Genomic DNA, 18,482 nt, shown 5'->3' with positions numbered 1-18,482 from the left:
AAAAGAGGTAAAATAAATTGGGGTAAAAAAAAAAATTATTGGGATAGATTTCAAGGTGTTGCTGGTGAATGGACACTCCCAGCACCACACAGGCCCTTCCCTGGGGCTCTCCCAGTTTCTCCCTCAGTGAGTTGGGTCACATTCAGAGGCACAATCACACAGTGGCCAAACCTGAGCTGGACTGAAATGGGCTTGGTTGTGCTCAGCACACCCATCTGAGGGCTCTGGAGCTGCCAGACACACTCCCAACCCTTTGGAGGTGCCTCCATCCCAGCTGGCATCACCATCCTGGCCATCCGGTGATAGACACACAGCTGCTTTTGGGCCCTTATTCAGCAAAGCAATTAAACACAGGCTTTTCTTTTGCTAAACTGAGCCTTGGTGACTCTGCTTTCATTGCCCTCTTCCACATTCCCATGTTGTTTTACAAAGATCCATGGAATTCCCCCGAGAGGGCTGCCCTGTCCTCCCTGGGCTGGCTCAGGGGGGCACTGAGGGCTGGTTTCCATCCTGCTCTGAGGGGAAATGTCCCCTGGGCTGCTGAACTTTTCCCTGAGGCAAAGGAGTTTTAGAATCCCAGAATCCCAGAATGGTTTGGGTTGGAAAGGACCATTTCACTCCACCCCCTGCCATGGGCAGGGACACCTTCCACTAGCCCAGGTTGCTCCAACCTGGCCTTGGACACTTCCAGGGATCCAGGGGCAGCCACAGCTTCTCTGGGCAACCTGTGCCAGGGCCTCCCACCCTCCCAGGGAAGGATTTCCTCCCAGTATCCAACCTAAATCTCTCCTCTTTTAATTTAAAACCATTCCTCCTTGCCCTGCCACTATCTGCCTGTGGAAAAAGTCACTCTGCCTCTTTTTTATAAACTCCCTTTAAATACTGAAAGGCCACAAATTGGATTTGACTCCCTTGCTCCTGCCCCACGGGTCACAGGGCAGTGCAAAGGCTGCAGCTCCACTCAGGGAGGGTGGAAAAGGTGGAACATTTGGTGCTTGGGCTGGGAAAATGGTGTGAGGAGTTGGAGATTGCAGAGGCACAGTGAGGGAGAAACTCCTGCTCTGACTGCTGATCACATCCAGCAAGAGCATTCCACAGGGCAAACACATAACCTGGAGGTGCCTCTGCCCAAGGGGTCCCTCCCAACCCAAACCATCCCATGATTCCATGATTCCCCCATTCCCAGCTGGCTGAGCCCTCAGTGGCTTTATCTGAGCTCCTGCAGACAGTTGACCATCTGAATCCTGTGGGAAGGGCATGCCCTGCCCTGAGAGAAGCAATCCCAGTGGGACAGCTTCTCTGGGAAACCCAGGGATGCCTCCTTCAACACCAAACAACTGCTCAGAGTGTCCCAAACATCCATTATTCCTCTCAGGGGTGTCTGCTGCCCTCATGCCCTGCTGACACCGCTCAGTTCCCTGCTTTGTTCCTGTTTATTCCTTGGCTTTTCCTCTCTAACCCACAGCCCCCAGCAGCACAGCAGTACCTGGCTTCCCATGCAGGTCAGAGGGACAGAGGACACCATCCAGGCTTCCCAGGAAAGGAATTTATCCTGCAGGAACTCCTTTCCTGCTGTCTGTACAACTGCTTGTCCATCTGAGCATCAGATTCCTACCTCCAGGAACTTAAATTTCCCCCAGACTGACAGAAGGCTGAGAGATAATTAAATACTGAGAAATCCTGGGGAAAAAATATGGTGGGGACGGGGAAGAGGCAGAGCCAAAGGAGAGCCTTGGCTGTCGTTGAGCTGAGGGAACTCCTGCTCTGCCTGGCAAGGAGCCACATGGGAACCACCAGCCAAGGAGTTCCAGGGTGTGGAGCAAGGGGACAGGAGCACAGGGGCTCTGTGGGAAGAGCCAACAGGATGATGGGAGAGGCAGAGGCTGGGAAAGTGGGACACAAATCCAGTGGCTCAGGAGTTCTGCTGTTTGTGGGACTATTGCCTGGAACCACCTTCGTTGCTGAAAAAGCAAATTCAGCTCAAAATGTCACAAACTCCCTCGAATACCCCAGGAAAGCAGAACACCTTCTAGCAAGGAACAAGGCAGCAGAACAGCCCCAAAAGCATGAACAGCCTCCTTCTGCTACAGCTCTGGGAATGAGCAAGGGCAGAGCCTGAACACTCCATGTTTAGGGGCTCTGCCTAATTCCAGTGACACTGCTGGGAAAGGGTTTCATTCCCTCCAGTTGTGACCTCGAGGCACCTCCTGGGCCTCAGACAGAGCCTGTCCCTGCCCCATTTCCAGGTAGAGCATCACCCTGACACCAAAAGGTCCTGTTCTGGGTGCCTGGAGTCTGGTGTTGCAAATAAACCTTACACAGAACTTTGGGTGGGGTTTCCTTCAGTCTTATCCCTTCCACTGCAGCTTTACTTGGAATCCAGGCAGGTATAGACTAAAAATAAAATAAAATAAAATATAAATGCCTGGAAAATATCTGGGAATCAGGCACAAACCCCCTTTCATGTTCCCCAGCTCCTCCCCAAGTCACAGCACACCTCCCCAGTGCCCACACTGGCCACATTCCTGCCCTGCCCAGCCATGGAAGGACAATCCTGAGATGGTTTCTGTGGGGCTCCCAAAGGTTAAAGCAAACACACCCCCAAATTGCTCAGGCTGCAAAGGCAGAGAGGCCTAAGGAGGAACAGGAGCTCTGAGGGATCAGAATGAAGTGATGGAATAATCAAAGCAGGCAGCAGGGCCTTCCTGAGGGGGGGACAGGGTTAGAAAGGAGCCAGCACAGCAGCAGGGCAGGTCACAGCTCTCCATGTTCTGCAGGTGTTTGGCACCATCCCAATATGTCACAGAATCATGGAATGTTTGGGTTGGAAGGGACCTTAAAGCCCATCCAGTGCCACCCCTGCCATGGGCAGGGACACCTCCCACCAGCCCAGGTTGCTCCAAGCCCTGTCCAACCTGGCCTTGGACACTTCCAGGGATCCAGGGGCAGCCACAGCTTCTCTGGGCAACCTGTGCCAGGGCCTCTCCACCTCCACAGGGAACAATTCCTTCCCACTATCCCATCTAACCCTGCCCTCTGGCAGTGGGAAGCCATTCCCCTCATCCTGTCACTCCAGGCCCTTGTCAATAGTCTCTCTCCATCTTGTAGCTCCTTCAGGCCCTGCAAGGCCACAATCAGGTCACCCCAGAGTTTCTCCTCTCCAGGCTGAACAATCCCAACTCTCCAGCCTTTCCTCCCAGCAGAGCTGCTCCAGCCCTCTGACCACCTTGGGGCCTCCTCTGGACTCTTCCAACAGGTTGAGCTGCACTTTGAGAACAGTCTAATCCTCTGCCAATCCCCCTCTCTTGTCATCTCCCTCTTCTCCTTTGCTATCAGCCACCCATTTTGACCCTCACTGACTTTTCCTCCATGTCTCTCTGGGAGCTTTTTGGGCTCCACCTTCTCCTTTCTGGTCCCCAAAACACTTTAAAGATGTGTCTGTGAACTGAGCAGCCTCTCCCACCCCCCTGCCAGGCCTGACACCTCCTGTTCAGGCTGGCAGGGGAATGTCTGGCAGCTCTCTGGGGACCACCTGGTTGGGAAAACATCACAGGAATGAAACCATCTCAGTGCTTCCCACGGAATCCAACGTGCACTGGAGATGTTTAAATCACTGAGAGCACAGAAATGAGGATTTTTGGGTGCACAGCCCCTGGTTAGTGGGTGCCCTGGTCCAGATCAGTGGGACAGCACCGCCCTTCACACCAGGAGCCACTTCCCTTGCAGCTCTCAGTCCCCCAGCTCAGTCAGGACTGGGATCTTCCCATACTGACTGTGATGAAGTTGCTGCTTTGGACCATCACTCCTGCTTCTCCCTGCAGCTTTCCCAGCCAAGCTGACAGACCACCTGGAGACAACTCCTCACTTTGTGAGGGGATGAGAAACCTCTGTGTGTCAACTTGGACTTCATTTTCCCATCTTTCAGTGCTGGCAGGCAACTGGGAAAGCCACCGGGACACCGAGCAGAGCAGTTGGACATGCAGGATGAATGAAACCATGGCATCTGCTTTGAGGCAAACCCTTGGGGCATGGGGAGCTTTGACAGGAGCAGCCCTGAGGGCTCATGGAAAATCCCATCCCTGCAGCAGCTCCAAGCTTGAATCCAACACGTGCCACTTGTTCCACCCTGGCACCCGGGTGGCAGCAGCAGGACCCACCTGCCCTCTCTTCAGAGAGAAGAACTCAGGGGTGCAGAGGTTCCCAAGGTCTAGGGAAGACAGGCTATCAATTCCTGACATGAGGAATGAAACCCTGTGCCAAAGCCAAACTGGAAAAGAAGGAATGGAACAGCGACATCCTCTAAATCTCAGTAAGGCAGAGATTTGGACTGTCGGAGTCAGACTCCTCCTGGGTTCTCCTGGCAGAGAGGGTGCCAGAGCTCCAGGAGGGTTTGGATGATCCTCTGGGGCACAGGAGGAGACTCTTGGGGATGGGCCTGTGCAGGGTCGAGGGTTGGACTGGATGATCCTTTGTGGGTCCTTCCAATTCAGCATATCCTGGGATTCTGTGACTGTGCCACTCCTCCCAGCTCCTCTGGCACAAGCCAGCTATGTTATTTTTGGCTAATCCTGGGCCTGCCTTGAGCAAGGGCTGCTAAACACAGCCCAGTCTGACACAGGGATGGACTGGTCAGGAGCCCACAAGATCCCTTTGACTAGTCACCCACCCACCGACCAGGGGAAAAGAGAGCAGTGAATCAACAACAACTCCCACGTGCTTGGCAGCTCTGCCCTGTCACTCCCCCCTCGACATTTCCATAATCCTGCTGTGCCTGCAATTAAGAACTTCAACAAAACGCCTGCTGCTCTCCTCCCCCTTCCTACCAGAGCCCCAGAGCTGCACAGGCACCAGCTCCTGCTGCAGCAGAACGAGAAAAACGAGCAGCCCGGGTCAGAGGCTCCTTCACAGCCACCGAGGGATGGGAGAGATAAAAGGACAGGAGTGTCACAATTCCCTCCTCAGGGTGTGGAAGTGTAGCAGGCAGCCCCATTACACATTTATTTATGGGCAGATCCACTGACAGCATCTGTCAGAGCTCCCTGCAGGGCTGGGAACTGCTGCTCCAACCCTGCCCAGCCCCGCAGAATCGCCTTCCCAGCTTCCAGCAATCCCTGGAGAACTGGGGTTGAAGGTGGGGGGAACCATTCCTGCTGGAAGCCAAGGCACAGCAGAAGCTTCACCTGCCTACAGGGCCCTTAAACTTTCCTTCAGAGCCAGCCCGTGGTGGCTCCAGTTCACTGCAATCCCCGTGGTTCTGTGGTCACACACAAAGGTGGGAGGGATGAAGAGCAGTGTCCCGATTTTCACCCCTAAGGAAGGTCTTTCCATGGCTTCTACACAAAGAGATGGCCTCCAATCCAACACATTCCTCGTGGAAGGGGCTGTCAGGCACTGGAAGGGGAGTCCCCACCCCTGGGAGTGCCCAAGGAAGGCCTGGCCATGGCACTCAGTGCTCTGGGCTGGGGGATAGGGTGGGCATCGGTCACAGGGGGGACTCGACGGTCCTTGGGGGTCTTTTCCAACCTCAGTGGTTCTGGGATCCCACAGTCTGGGTCACATGCACTTGGCACTCTTTGGTCAGTCTCTCTTCTCCCTGCAGCAGCTTGGGAAGGGCTCCTGGAGTCACCAGGATGCCCCAAATCTGCCAGGCCCCACCAGTGACACTCAAATGTCCCCAAGGCAGCCACAGCCCTGACATTTGACATCACTCATGAATATCACCTTTAGGACATAACTTGCCCAGCACATGAACCAAATCTCATTGTTCCTCTCCCAAAACCACATCTCTCACCCCTCTTAGTGACCAAGACCTTGCCACAACCCTTCAGAAGCCCTGAGTGCTCCTCCTCACCCGTGGTTTCTTGCAGCAGTGATCATTTCTGGGTTCCTCAAATCCCTCAGATCTCCCCAGCTTTGACTGACCACTGTAACTGCATCACATGCACATCTCACCAACTTAATTCCATATTGATAAATGTCTTTACTTCAGATAATGAATAGGGAGAGCCAGGCACAATAATTGCTCGTTATTTTCCCATTATTTTTGCTTTGGTGCCATGTAAATGAGCCCAGGATCTTTGCAGTTCTCTATTTTGACAATTCAATGGCAGGAAACATTTCAGGCAGTTGCTTTAACAAGTTTAATTTGCTGGGTTTATTTCCAAGAAATTATGCCACCAGCAATTTGTGTATTTACTCACAAACCCCTTGGCATCCTTGTCTGCACGTGGCTGCCTGTGCATCCCAGCACAGACACTCAGGACCCTGCCAGTCCCATCCTGGGAGCCTTATTCTACACAGAACAATAGAATCATGATTTAAAAAGAAATAAAAAAAAATCCCCAAAATCACAGTCTGCAACTAAAAAGAGCAAGCAAAATCTTCAAATGGGTTCTTTTTGCTGAGGATTAAAGAAGAAAAAGGAAGCTCGTGTCTTACACAATTATTTCTTATCTATTTCGTAGACTCCAATATGCATCTGGATATTGTGGTGGAGGGGGATGAATGCACCTATTTATGAATCCACCATTATTTATGGATTTATCAGTTTTCTGGAGTTGGCTGATGCACATCCTGTGTTGCTGAAGCTCCACGGACCTGCCAATGAGAGCTCAACAACAGACAGCTCCAGCAAAGAATCCTGGAATCTCCTGAGCTGGAAGGGACCCACAGGATCATCCAGTCCAACTCCTGGTCCTGCACAGACACCCCAACGATGCCACCCTGTCCCTGAGAGCGTTGTCCAAACATTCCTGGAGCTCTGGCAAAGTTTGAACTGCCCTGGGGAGCCTGTTCAGCACCCAACCACCCCCTGGGGGAAGAATCTTTTCCTGAGCTCCAGCCTAAACCAGCTGATATCCAGCCATTCCCTCAGATCCCAGGATGAGGGCCATGGCACTGCTGTGGCACAGCCCTGGAGGTCACTCCTCACCCTGCAGGGTGAACACAGGAGACAGAAATGCTCCATCCTGAGGTGAAAGACTCCCCCAGCAGGAAGGTTTGGCTGGAGGAGCTTTGGGACAGGCACTGTGGAAGGACCTACAGACCAAAGGAGGTTTGACCCCTTGGAAAGACAGAGACACTTCTAGAAGTCCATGGTTGGTAAGGGGACTGCAGCACCTCCCTGTGGAGCCAGGTTGGGAGAGCTGGAGAAGAGAAGGTTGTGTGGAGACCTCAGAGCACCTTCCAGGGTCTGAAGGGGCTACAGGGAGGACAGAGAGGGACTGTTCATCAGGAACTGGAGTGACAGGACAAGGGGAATGGCTTCAGACTGAAAGAGGGGAGATTTAGCTTGGATAGAAGGAAGGAATTCTTGGCTGGGAGGGTGGTGAGGCCCTGGCACAGGTTGCCCAGAGAAGCTGTGGCTGCCCCTGGATCCCTGGAAGTGTCCAAGACCAGGTTGGAGCAACCTGGGCTAGTGGCAGGTATCCCTGCCCATGGCAGGGGGTGGGACTGGATGAGCTTTAAGTTCCCTTGCACCCTAAAATTCCATGATTCTGTGTTTTACATCAGGAGCATCCAGTGCTGCTGCAGAGGGCGGCAGGAGAAGCACAAATGTCTCAGGCTGCACAAACAGCAATTAAAGTGTTGTGCTCTCACTGCCCGAACACCAGAGAGCCCAACCCAGCCCAGCACAAACCCCTCCCCTGCTGGAGGAACCGGGATCGATCCCTCTGCTCCAGCAGCTCCTCCTGCCCTCTGCCCACCAACCATCCCTGCTGGAACCAGACATGTAAACACCTCCCCGGGCACAGACAGACCAACCCTCCTGAACCTGTTCACAGCCAAACCAGGGACAAGCCCAGGATCTTGTCACACCCCCCAGCAGGAGGGGAAAAAAAAGAAATAAATATAAAAAAGGAGCGTTGTCCAGCAGACATTCTGAACCAAGAGGTCACAAATCCAATCACTTTGCCCTACCCAGGAGCTGCTGGCTGAGAAGTCCAGCAGGCAAACAATACTTTTTTTTTTTTTTTAAACTTTGATTGATTTGCACATTGTGAAGTTGGGGGTGAGAAGAAGAGAGCAAAGAGAAACCTATTCTGCCTTGACTACAATATCTGCTTCCACAAAATTGAAAAAGTCTGTTTGGAACGCTCCTGAATGTCTCGAAAATCAAGTTAAAGAAAGGTCTGAAATGAAAAGTCAGCTCAACAGAAAAGAGTTTGCACAAATGTCAGCAGAAAGTACTTGTCTTTTTCTCCCCAGGGGTTTTTGTTCTAAAACAATCTGGTCAAATCACTCAAGAGTCACGATTAGCATCAGTGTTAGCAAATCTTCATTTTGGGCAAAAACAAATAACATGCATTAAAATGCCTGCGAGCACAGTTCAGGTGGGAAAAGGAGGGCCCAGCTCTGGACTGGTAGAAAACAAATTTAGATGAGATATAAAGAAGAAATCCTTCCCTGGGAGGGTGGTGAGGCCCTGGCACAGGCTGCCCAGAGAAGCTGTGGCTGCCCCTGGATCCCTGGAAGTGTCCAAGGCCAGGTTGGACGGGACTTGGAGCAACCTGGGCTAGTGGAAGGTGTCCCTGCCCATGGCAGGGGGTGGCACTGGATGGTCTTTAAGGTCCCTTCCAACCCAAACCATTCCATGATTCCAAGTTTCCTTTCACACTCCCAGTGCCTTGCAGGGAGCTGCCCTGCCTGGGCTGGCCCAGCTCAAGGAGAAGGAGAACACGAGGGATGGATTCCCAGGTTTTTATCTCCCCCTTTTCCTCCCATGGGACACTCTTTAGTGCACTGCCCTTCATTCCCAAGGGGACCCTGCTGCTTTTCTCCCCCAGACCCCCAGAGCATCTTTGCCTTCACCATGTTCTTCACATCAGGAGGGTGTCAAAGCAGTCCCTGCACGTCTGGAATTTTCCAGCCCCTGATCTGCACATCCCAGTGCCCAGGGAACTGGGGGGAGCTCCTGCCACAACAACTTGGTGCATCACAAGCAGCTTGTGCTGAAGGGCCAGTTCTGTCCCTGGTGGCACCTGAGCCAACAACACTCTGCTCTTGGCTGCCTCTGATCCGAGCTCCAGTGGCCAGGAATTAATGCACCAACCCCAGCACTGACCTGAGCACTTCAGCACCACTGCTGGGCTTCAAGGGCTTGTGTGACAACAATGACAGGACAAGGAGAAACAGCCTCAAGCTGTCCCAGGGAAGGTGCAGGTTGGATATAGGGAAAATTTCCTCCCCAGAAGGGCTGTCCAACCCTGGCACAGCTGCCCAGGGCAGTGGTGGTGTCCCCCTCCCTGGAGGGATTTAAAGCCCTGTGGATGTGGCACTGGGGGACAGGGGTCAGTGGTGGCCTTGGCAGCGCTGGGTCAATGATCTTAAAGGTCTTTTCCAAACTAAGTGAGTCTATTATTTTCTGAGGTGTCACAAATCCAGGACAGGGACAGAAACGGCAAACTGCTACTGCCAGACAGTGTCTGCAGCATTTGGCTCCAACCACCCTCCAAAATTCAGCTACAGAAGGACCTCCCCACCTGCAGTGCAGTTCCCCCAGGAATCATGGAATCCCAGGAAGGTTTGGGTGGGAAGGGACTCTAAAGATCATCTCATTCCAGCCCCTGCCATGGGCGGGGACACCTTCCACTAGTCCAGGATGCTCCAAGCCCCGTCCAACCTGGCCTTGGACACTTCCAGGGATCCAGAGGCAGCCACGGCTTCTCTGGGCAACCTGTGCCAGGGCCTCCCCACCCTCCCAGTCAGGAATTCCTTCCCAATATCCCATCTAACCCTGCCCTCTGGCAGTGGGGAGCCATTCCCCTTTATCCTGGCCTTGGAAATAGTTTCTCTCCATCCTCCTTGTAGCCCCTTCAGGCACTGCAAGGCCACAATCAGGTCACCCCAGAGTTTCTCCTCTCCAGGCTGAACAATCCCAACTCTGCAGCCTTTCCTCCCAGCAGAGTTGCTCCAGCCCTCTGACCACCTTGGGGCCTCCTCTGGACTCTCTCCAGCAGCTCCATGTCCTCGCTGTGCTGTTCCCCAGGGCTGGAGCAGCTCTGCAGGGGGGTCTCCCCTGAGGGGCAGAGGGGCACAATCCCCCCCTGCCCTGCTGCCCACGCTGGGGGATCAGCCCAGGGCACGGGGGGTTGGAGGTGATTCTCCCAGGCAATCCCAGCACTGGCAATCCCAGAGCTGCAGTAGCAGCACATGGAGGCTGCAGGGAGATGCTCCAAGGGACACTCGGGTAAACTGTGGGCTCGGCCCTCCCGGAGCAGGGACAGGGACAAGAGGCAGAGCCGGGGGCTGTGGGAAGCGACCCCTTTCCCAGCCACAAAGTTCCTGGACTGAGCATTCCCGTCCCCGCAGCTCCCAGGGCTGTGTCCCTGCCTGGAATAACAATGCACAGCAACGACTCGCTGCCTTTGGATCCCGGGATCGTAGAATTACAGCTCGTTGCTATCAGAGAGAAGCACAGAACGAGCAGGAGGAGGATAAAAAAAAACAACTACACCCCCGAAAGCACAAAAAAACCTGAAGCTGCTCAATGCAGGGCTCGAACAAACCCCGGCAGAGTAACCGAGCCCTGCACATAAATGTGATTATTGTGTGTGTCTGGCACGGTGCGATCAGAAAGGCTTGTCCTCCCCCTCCCCTTCCTCCAACGATCCCAATTCCTCTTAAGGAGAAGAAAAGGGAGGGGAAAATGAAGAGTGTCGCCACATGTCGGCTGTTAGACGACAATCTTTGCACTCTCCGCTCACAGTTTTCTTTTACCACCGAGCTGGTTTTGTCGGGAGCCGAATCCCGCAGAAATCAATGGATGCTGCCGCAGCATTCCCGGCTGCCGCAGGGGAAGATTGCTGCTGCCACCTGCAGTCCATCCTCTGGAGAAGGCTCTTCCCAAAACACCCGGGTCGGGCGGGCGGGGTGTGCCCGGCTGACTAGGTGGCAGCTCGGCAAAAAGAGGCGCTTGGAAAGGTTTCCAGGGAGGGAGGATCCTGCTGGTCCCGCGCCTTGTGCCACCTTGGGATGCTGAGGGGTGTAAAGTGCTGAGGGATATCGGCTCTGAACCGGCAGAAATTCAAGCAAATATCTGATTTATAGAGAGGTAACAAAAATCGTTGAAGAGAAGAACAGAGACCACGTGTCTGGAAGGGATGTTGCCTTTATTCTGATCCCGCCCAAAAACAACCCCCAAAGAGGTGCCCAAGAAGCTGGGGCTGCCCCTGAATCCCTGGAAGTGTCCAAGGCCAGGTTAGAGCACCCTGGGCTAGTGGAAGGTGTCCCTGCCCATGGCAGGGGTGGCACTGGATGGGCTTAAACTCCCTTCCAACCCAAACCATCCCGGCATTCCATGAAAGCCTCCGGGTAGGAAGTGAACAGCTCCAGCAGCCTGTGTGCACAGGGTGTTTTTCCAGCTGGGAACATCAGGATAACATCGAGGATTGTGCAAACTGGGTGATTTGAATGTGAGAAGAGATGTGCAATTAATACTGGAGCACAGATTGGATCCGTGGCAATGCTCCCAAAGCCCGAGGTAACTCGAGCATCTCCTCCATAAAACCAGAGAACTTAATCTCAAAGGACTCGGGATGTTCACATCCTGTGAGGGCACAATGCCAAGAACACAGTTTCTTTCTTTACAAAACCTTGCCTAATCCCATTTTCCTCCTGAAATCAGCTGTTTCTTCGAGAGGAAATCGAGCCCAGACTCAAAGAAACGGTTCTGCCCTAAAAAATCCCACCCCTCCGACTAAAACCGCCCCCATTAGAACACACACACACACACACACACACACACCCCCCGTTAAGAGCCTGCAGAGCAAACGCAGCCATCAACCTCTGATTTCCACCATCAACCTCTGATCTCCACAGGCTGCAGACAAAACACCGGGAAAACCCGAGAGAAAAAGCCATCGACAGGTAAAATGTTCCTCAAACTCTGTGGTGACGTGAGGGAATAACCACCCCTCCCACACACCCCCGGCCCCAAAGTGAGAGCTACTGTGTCAAAAAAAAAAAAAAAAAAAAAATAAAAAATAGATGTGGGACCAAAGGCTATTTGCTAATTAACACGGCTAATTTAAACATCTGTCAGATCCCCCCGGGGCTCACTGTGTCAGTCAGCCTCTGGTTTAAGAGGGAATGAAACCAAGTCCAAACTGTTACTCCAAAAATATGAACCTGGAAGCTCCTGCAAGAGTTAACGAGGGGGGGGGTCAGAGCCCTTGGCTGCCCACACCAAATAAAAGGAGTCCTAAAGCGTTGGATTCGTATTTCAGACTTGCTTTGGTGCTAAATGTCTCCCGATTTTGACAGAAATCCATCACCCAAATAAAATTTGAGGGTCTGAACCTGAGAGTTGAAGCATAAAAATAAACAGTGAAGGCAGATTTTGCAGCCTGTGTGACACAGGGAGCTGTAATCCTGCATCCCTCCTTCCTGCCCTGCTCCATTCTGCTCTCCAAGCTCACGTGTGGTTAAAAGCAGATCTTTTGGAAGTTACAGCTCCAAAGGAAGGATTCTCCATGGCAGGTTTCCACCCTTTAGCACCAGTTTAACACGTTAAAAGGGAAAGACCTCAGGTTTGTTGACCACTTCCCACAGATTCAAGCACAAGCTGTTCAGCCCAGCTCTGCGAACTTGGAAAAAAAATGCATTTAACAGTTTCAACGACTTATTTCTGCGTAAAAAAAAGCCTGGTGATATCCATCTCTTCTTTAAAAAAGGTGTCTTATCCTCTTCCTAATGCAGAGGAAAGATGGAAAGATCCCCTAATCTCTGAGAGTCTTCAAACCCTCCTCGTGCACGAAGATAAATCCATGTGAAAGAGGAGCTCCTGCTTTGCATGTTAACATATTGTGGCATCAATTATGATATTTATCACACAGTGAATTAGAAGTTAGCAAGCATTTATAGCACAATTCCAGTAAACAGTATTGCCTTTCCCAGCATACATCCACGCCCCCACAATTAATCAGAGGGAAAAACTCGTCCTAAATAAATCCAAGTTGCTTCCCAGAGGTGGTTTTGTTTCACCCATCCCCACACATGGTTTATAAAGAGTGACCCCCTCTGATGCTCAGAGAAACCACTGAGGAGACCTTCTCCTGTTCCCTGTGTGGGAGCTGCTCATTCCAAGGAGGAGAAGGAATTTTGGGGGCTGCAGGGGCTGCTCTGGTGGCACCAGGACATGCCAGGGGCACAAACACACCAGGGAGGTTCTTGGAGCCCTGGGCAAGAGGGGGCCAAGGAACCTGCATGGGCTCCTCTGCTCCCCAAGGACCATCACAGACCTCCAGCCACTGCAGGAGGGTGTCCAGGTATCTGTCAGGACCTGGGGGGGACAGACAGACCCCACCACCAGTGATACCAACAGAGCACCAAAGCACACCCCAAATTCCTCCTAAAAACACAAACAAAGCTTTGTTGGGCGCGAAACAAAACTGGTCCCTGAGCTGAGGGGCCCTTTGCCCACAGCAGCACGTCCTGCACAGCCAGCACAGCCCCAGCCCCACCAGCAGCACCAGTTTGGGGACTGGTTTTACCCACAGAGCTGGAGGAGAACACCGAGAGGTGGGACCTGTTTCACTGCCCTCATGGAGCACTGAGAGAAGGTCCACTGGGAAGGGCCACTGGAATGAAAACAGACACATGGAGCATCCCCACAATCCCCCAGCCCAGGGACTCTCCCCCCAAAGCAAACCCCCAGCCCAGGGACCCCCCACACGACCCCATTCAACCCCCCAGCCCAGGGACCCCAACACTACCCCCAAGCCCCCTAACCAGGGACCCCCCACAGCCCCCCAGTCCATGGAATCCCAAAAACCCTCAGAGCAGGGACCTCCCCCATAAATCTCCAGCCCAGGGACCCCTCACACCACCTCCCTCCAAACCCCAAACTGGGGACCCCAATACCACCCCAAGGCCCCAGATCAGGGACCTCCCAAAACCCCTCAGAGCAGGCACCCCGCCCCACCATCCCCCTACAACTCCCAGCTCCTTAAGGAATCACAGCATCCTTAAGAAATCACAGCATCCCTAAGGCTGGAAAAGACCTCCAGGATCATCAAGTCCAACCATCATCAGGACTGGGAAAAGCCCTGATCCTGGTGGGAAGCAGGAGCAGCCGCCCTCCCGGAGCTCACCTTTGCCTTCCCAACACACATCCCTCAAAAAAGAGGGATTTCCAGGAGAGTTCCCCCCCCCCCCCATTCCCATATCCCCTGTGTTGTTATTGTTTGGGTTTGGGGTTGTCATGAGAACGGGCAGGCAACGTGGATTTAATGGAATTCTCATGTGTGGAAGGGAAGCACAGCCAGATCCCAAACTCATTCCTTCAAACCCAGCCCTGAGCAGATGTTTCCACGGGGTCCTGGCTAGGCAGGGCTTCCAGGCAGGCACAGCTTTTCCCAGAATTAATAAACCAGGATATTCCTTTCTAAACTGCTTTTCTGATGGAAAAACAGCATTAGCATTGCCCTGGAAAAAACCTGGAGCCATCTCCCGGCTCCCCACATGCTCGGGGGGATCCTCAACACCAGGAAGATCAGGAGTTTCTGGGCACATTTAGTTTTCCTTGGTTTTTCCCTTAAATCTCTATGGAACCCTTTCCAGCTGTTGCCTCCTCCCCAATCCCAGAGCAGGGGGTGGGAATCAGGTGATCCACACAAGCCTTTCCTGACTCAGTTCCCACATCAGGTTTTCCCTGTTTGCTGGGTAGCTCAGGGGGGTTTTAGTCTGGGAGAATCCAGGGGGAAAAGATGGATTTTTATATCCCCCCCTGGGGTCCTCTGGTGATCAATAGGAACTCTGGGGTGACAGAGGAGAGGGATTATCTGGGGCTGCCCATCCTTTTTGGAGCCCTGTGACATCCCTCGCAGGGATGTTGTGCTTCTCCAGGGGCAGGAACATTTTCAGGGGCAAAACTTATCATTTTTCCTGCTTCCCAAGGAATGGAAGCCAATCCCCGGAGTGTAGGTCCATCAGAAACTGGGCAGGAGGAACAAAATCCAGCTGGAGTATCCCAAGCTCTCTCAGGCTTAAGCCACGGAGTGTGAGTTGTAGATAAGGCCCTTCAAAGAGGTGGTTTTATTTCTTTAAAAACAAGCTGGCTGTGAATTTCCCGGAGCAAAGCTCCTTCCCAGGGCCAATATTGCCTGGCCAGATGATCCCATAATTCCACTGAGCTCCAACAGTTCAGACCTGACCTTGCAGGAATATTTTCTTGGCACAAGGCTCTGGGAAACTCCAAAGAGAAGGTTTGGAAATGCTTTCCAAGCAAGGAGAGCACGAGAGTTTGTTGTTTCTCCTTCTTTCCTCGCTGATAAAGAGGTGGAAAAATGCCAGAATTCCATAAAACCGTGTTTGTTAACGATCAGGACACGCAAAGCCTGACTGCACAATTATGCTGCTCTTTTGAAGGAGGTCCTGGTGGCTCCTGCAAAAGAAAACAGAGAAAACTAATGCTAATAATATGCTAAATAATTAAAAGAGATGTTTTCTCATTCCTCCACGCCGTGGAGGAGGGTGGAAGGCAACAAAGGGATTAAGGAAGGAAGATAAAGTGGAGGAAAAACTCTTATATCTCCAGTAAAAGTGATGAGTTTACTACAAGTAGGCTAAAAAAAAAAAAAAGGTCAGTGATTGGCCCTGGATGTTTGTCCTAAATTGGGATGTCTCAGTCAGTCACCCCAAAGATCCTCCCTCAATCCAAACAACCTGTGCACTTGTCACCAGACTGGGGAAAACCCACCTCGAGGAGCTTCAAGGGGTTGGAGAACCAGCACAAGGGACAGAAAAAAATACAATTCCTGTTGGTTCACTGAGATCCCGAAGCTGCTGCGTATCCCAGGAATTTTTAACTCGAGCAGCTTCAAATTAGAACTGCACACTTGGCCCTGCAGGGGGTTTGGGGTTGGACACCAGGAGGGTTTCCTGCCGGGAGAGGGTGGTCAGGGGAGGTGGTGGAGTCTCCATCCCTGGAGGTGTCCAAGGATCTCAGTGCTCTGGGCTGGGGGACAAGGGGATGTTCGGTCACAGCTTGGACTCCATGACCTTGGAGACCTTTTCCAACCTCAGTAATTCTGTGATTGTCTGGTTCTTTCCTTGGCAGGCTTTTTGGAGCATGTGCAAGTTGTGTCTTGTTGGGGGAACGATCCCCCTTATCTTTGCCTGCCTGGAAGTCCGTGGTTTAGTTTTCCCTCCATCAAAGCTTCAGAACCACAGGATCCACCTCCTGATGTCTCCTCACATCCCACTTGGAAGCTGTGGCTGTGGACTGCAATCCCAGCTGTGCCCAAGCCCAAGACAGACTCTTCCAGTTTATTTTCATCCCCCTTGCCTGTGGGTAGGAAGTGTGGTCCAAACGTGTCCAAACCTGGAATTATTTTATCCCTGCAAGGACAGATTTCACGCCCGAGGTCACCCAAACCAGGGTTTCAAAGGCAAGCCTCCATTTTTCTTCAGCAAGAAAAATATTCCGACAGTATTTTCCTTTGACCTTCCCGAAGTGTTTTAATAAGACTGAAACAATCCATATTAACCGAGATTGAAATGTTTCATTTCCACGCCGCTGCTCCAGCTCCTGTGATACGACACGAATAAGAGCAGAGCAATTTTACAAATGGTTTCAATAATGTCCCACTAAAGTGTGCCAAAAATCAATTTCTGAGCAGAGGGCTCTTTTGCTTGAGAAAATATCCCTGGGGCTGTAATTCCAGGTTGTGTGGAGTGGGTGAGCTCTGAGGACACCCTGCAGATCCTGCTGCTCCAGCAGCTCTCAGGTTGGGATGGGAGGGCAATGAGACCCTCACATTGATCCTTAACAGCAGCTCCTGGTGCTGCTGCAGGAGGAACAGCAGCAAACACCAGCAGGGGTTGGTCCCTCTCCATTCAAAGCATGAATCCATGTCCTTGAAGGGCAGGATTTCCATGCACCCCCTCACCTTTGGATATCTCAGGGTGTGCAGCCTCCCTCATGGCACCCACAGAGGGAGTCAGGAAGAGCAAAGAGGTTTTGGGCACCCAAAGGTGCTCAGGAATCCTGCAGTCACCTCCTGGGAAGCAGCACTGCCCTGGGAATGGGACAACAGCCCAGCACAGGATCCTTTGCACTCCCAGATTTCCATGGAGCTGCTGGAGAGAGTCCAGAGGAGGCCCCAAGGTGGTCAGAGGGCTGGAGCAGCTCTGCTGGGAGGAAAGGCTGGAGAGTTGGGATTGTTCAGCCTGGAGAGGAGAAGCTCTGGGGGGAACTAAAGGGACCAAAAGAGTCTACAAGAAAGATGAGGGGAGACTATTTCCAAGGGCCTGGAGGGACAGGACAAGGGGAATGGCTTCCCACTGCCAGAGGGCAGAGGTAGATGGGATATTGGGAAGAAATTCCTGGCTTTGAGGGTGGGGAGGCCCTGGCACAGGTTGCCCAGAGAAGCTGTGGCTGTCCCTGGATCCCTGGAAGTGTCCAAGGCCAGGCTGGATGGGGCTTGGAGTAACCTGGGCTAGTGGAAGGTGTCCCTGCCCATGGCAGGGGTGGAACTGGATGGGCTTTAATGTCCCTTCCAACCCAAACCAATCCATGATTCTCTAGTTTTCACCCCTGATATTTCCAGCATTCCCAGCCATTCCCAGCACCAGGATGTTGCCCAGGGAAGCTGTGGCTGCCCCATCCCTCAGCACGGGCAGAGCAGGGAGGTTTCCCGGGTGCTGTTTCCAGGTGTAACCTTTCCTCCTTTAAACCTCTCTCTCTGACCGCATTTTCCTCCTCTCCCTCTCTGCAAAAATCTTCCTGCCACCTCCTGGAAGGATCTGCAATTGCTGCGCTGCCTCTGAACAAGGGAAATGGGAGCTGCTGGAGAGCTCTCCAGGTTTGAGAGTAGGTGGGAGCTCCCACAGCCCCTGTCCTGTTTTGGGGCGGGTTTCCAGCCCCTACCCCGGGTAATCAAACCCTCTTTTCCGCTGCTGCTCCCTTCCCTCCCCTCCCCACGAGTGCCAGTCTTGCTTTCAAGCCGATGTTATAGGTGGTTAAGTGCCGGTGCTTCCCCCCAGTTCATTGTTTTCTTTTCAAGGAAAAGACAATAAGGGAATTGGGCTAAAGCTCAGGAAATTAGTGAGAGCGATTAAGATCCACCCCTGCCTCACTCTGTGCGCGTGTCCAGCCAACAATCCCGACGGGGAGGTGATTATTTGTGTTCCAAAGCTGATGCCCAGCAATTCAACCCGGATTAGGTGTTATGCAAACACCTCTGGCCCCCAAAAGACACAAATAAGAACGCAAAGAAATGGGCGATTTATGGAGGTACCGGGAAATGTTGGAGCTAAAAAAGTAAGGAAGCAGTTCTGGCAAACAGATAAATATTGGGATGCATTTAGACAGTGATCTCAGGCACAAAGTGGGATTTTTGGAGTTGTTCTGTGCAGGACCAGGAGCTCAGCTTGGTCCTTGTGAGTCCCCTCCAACTCAGGATCTTCCCCAATTCTTATTCCGTGGTGCAATTTCAGCAGGTTCAGGATAACTACATTTAACACCGACTTTGTTTTAG

This window comes from Manacus candei, unplaced genomic scaffold (genome assembly GCF_025592945.1).
Source record: "Manacus candei isolate 608988 ecotype Guabito, Panama unplaced genomic scaffold, ASM2559294v1 h1tg000015l, whole genome shotgun sequence".
Lineage (NCBI taxonomy): Eukaryota > Metazoa > Chordata > Aves > Passeriformes > Pipridae > Manacus > Manacus candei.
This window is presented reverse-complemented; position numbering follows the sequence as displayed.